Source organism: Dreissena polymorpha, chromosome 13 (assembly GCF_020536995.1).
Source record: "Dreissena polymorpha isolate Duluth1 chromosome 13, UMN_Dpol_1.0, whole genome shotgun sequence".
NCBI classification, from domain to species: Eukaryota; Metazoa; Mollusca; class Bivalvia; order Myida; family Dreissenidae; genus Dreissena; species Dreissena polymorpha.
The window spans coordinates 52,392,659-52,395,438 of NC_068367.1; the positions used below are offsets into that span (position 1 = coordinate 52,392,659).

General features: G+C 34.7%; 1 pseudogene; it reads right to left on the reverse strand.

Annotated features, from left to right (window-relative positions):
* Nucleotides 1-219: 219 nt before the first annotated feature.
* On the reverse strand, nt 220-2,004 carry LOC127854660 (putative nuclease HARBI1; annotated as a pseudogene).
* Nucleotides 2,005-2,780: the final 776 nt, after the last annotated feature.

The following is a 2,780-nucleotide window of genomic DNA, read 5'->3' on the forward strand; positions in this document are numbered from 1 at the left end:
GCATTGCTTATTGATGTAATGCTAATTTCCATTCTTAAGCAATTAAATTAATTGCAAATAGGCATAATATTTTGTTAATGTATTCTTTGCATTGAATAAATTATTTTCAAACCTGAAATAGTTTGCAGTTATTGCATCCCTGAAAGCCTGCCCGTCATGGTTACCATCAAGCTGTACAAGTGGTGGAGGTTGAGGGTCTTCCTCCTCTGGGAATGCCTCCCTCTCACTCCATGCCTTTGCCAGATTGTTCAACACTACACATGCCACAATTATTTTAGATACTTTGGCTGGCTCCATTCGTACCTAAATGTTTAGAAAAAATAATTTAACATTTTGAAATTAAAATAAGTTAATATAGTGCATATTTAAGATATTTCATGATAAACATAAATAATATGGTGCTCATTGACACATGACTACTTAATGAATACCTCTCCATGAAGAACATGAAACCTCCGCTTCAGTTCGCCGAATGCTCTTTCAATCACATTTCTCATCTTCGCATGGGCGTCGTTTTACATCTGTTGCTGTGGGGATCCTGGTGTAAATATTCAATAGTTACAATATTTATTTCAAACATTAACATCAAAATAAACTATGACATGTTTTATAAGAAAAGATTCATTACGATGTAAAGACCAGTAAATAGATAAGGTGTTAAACAGAGTTGCTCTCACCAGGATGCAGGTAAGGCGTCATGAGAAACTTCCTGCATGGGTAGGCACTGTCCCCCAACACAATTCCATCTTCCAAACCTTTGAACGCAACAATTTAACAACAATTACAGAATGATCCACTTCTAAATATACATAATTTATTTGCACATCCATTTTGTGGCAATAACCTTTTATAATTATAAATTTATAAATAAGAAACAGGAGCATGCACACAAATAAATGAAATCGCAGTAAAAATTAATCAATCCATTTTAAAATATGCTCTTATCATGATGATTGGCCTCCAAATAATCAGAGAGTGCCGAGGTTCTCAATACATGCGCATCATGGATACTTCCAGGCCATGTGGCATTTATGCTGGTGAATACACCTGAAATATGATTAAATAGAATAAAAAGTGTGAAATTAAATTCTAGACGTTCCGGTGTACTAAATCATTCAAATAGAATGATACATCTTATTATTAAAATGTAGCAAGACAAAAAATTCTTTTTATTTAGAATTCCCTGTCTTGTGCCTCTATAACACAATGGATCAGACTATATTTAAACCATGAAACAGACTTAATGTATCTTTATTTGGAATCGTTACGTCATTTGAAATGTGTACATGCAAGTATTTGGGCGAAAAATATGCATAACACTGTGGAAGTTTGTTTTTACAGGACGCGTGTTAAACGAGAAATGGAATTATAATAAATCGTACCTTATCATCGGAATCTTTGATCTGTTGTGTAAAACAGCAGGATCCATAGATATATAAATAAATGGATTTATACAATGAAGGAATGCTCAAACTTGAAGGTAAGAACTAAAATTATGTCTTGTGTACAAATGAATATATACCTCGATGATCGCACGTTGCCTGTACGTTAACACTGTGGTAGTGCTTTCTGTTCACATACTGCTCCTCGTGTTCATGGGGAGCAATGATGCGAACGTGTGTTCCGTCGATCGCCGAAATTACAGACGGAAATCCGGCGATTTTGAAAAAAAATCTGTTTAATAATTGATTTCTGTCTGTCCGTCGTCGGGAATTTAACTGTTTAGTCTTTCAGGTCACACAGTTCGTCCGTTACTCTGGTCACGACCCTTGAAACCGTGGCAATGTCCATCCCAAAGGTATCCCCTAGTAATTGCAAACAATTTCCGGAAGCAAAAAATCTCAATGTTATCAATATTTGCTGCCTCGGTGTCAAGCGTTGATTCCGTCTCGTTGGTCTCTCAAGTCTATGTCCGATCAGTTTTTCTATGCGGTCGATGCTGTCAGGTGTAAATCTAAATCGTCGACGTATCTTCTTGGTCGTCAGTCTCCGAAAATCTGTCATTTCGTCGAAATTGACTTGGTCGTCTAGCATTCGGTATGTCAATGTCAGCCATTTTGTCAGCGCGTTATTTATTCGGATAAAGATAACCGAAGTCAAATACCTTGGCTAAATCTTATTCAAAACTTATCCAAAACGCGCGCTTGTTCGGATAACTATTTTTTTTTATACAATCGCTAACCGAAAAAGATATCCTAAAATTGAAGATAACCAAAAATTATCCGCTGGATAAAAGTTATCCATGTTTATACAATTGGCTGCATGCGTACAGTAAACCCGAATGATAGAAAATTCAACTGGCACTAAAACACAAAACCAACACTATTTTGCAGATAAGACTATTTTTTAATATCTGAGTCACTTTGAAATATAATTGACACATGCAACATAAAAGCAGGTTTCATGACAGACCACTCGCTTGTTGAACTTAAACTACATAAAATACAACATGAAAGAGGCCCAGGATACTTTAAACTTAATAATAGCATCTTATTAGATACACATTATCAAACACAAACAAAACAGGAAATAACCAATACAGTTCAAAATAACAAAGATGCAAATCGAAACACCTTATGGGAAATAATTAAAGGTAATATACGTAACACAACAATAAGATTCACATCATTTAAACAAAAAGAAACACAAAAACTTGAAATTAAAACCATAAAAACCATTGAAAAACTTGAAAAACAGTTACATGAAACAAGTGATACCACCGCCATTGAAAAAGAAATTACTTCAAAAAAACAAATATTAGAAGGAATTTATCATACACA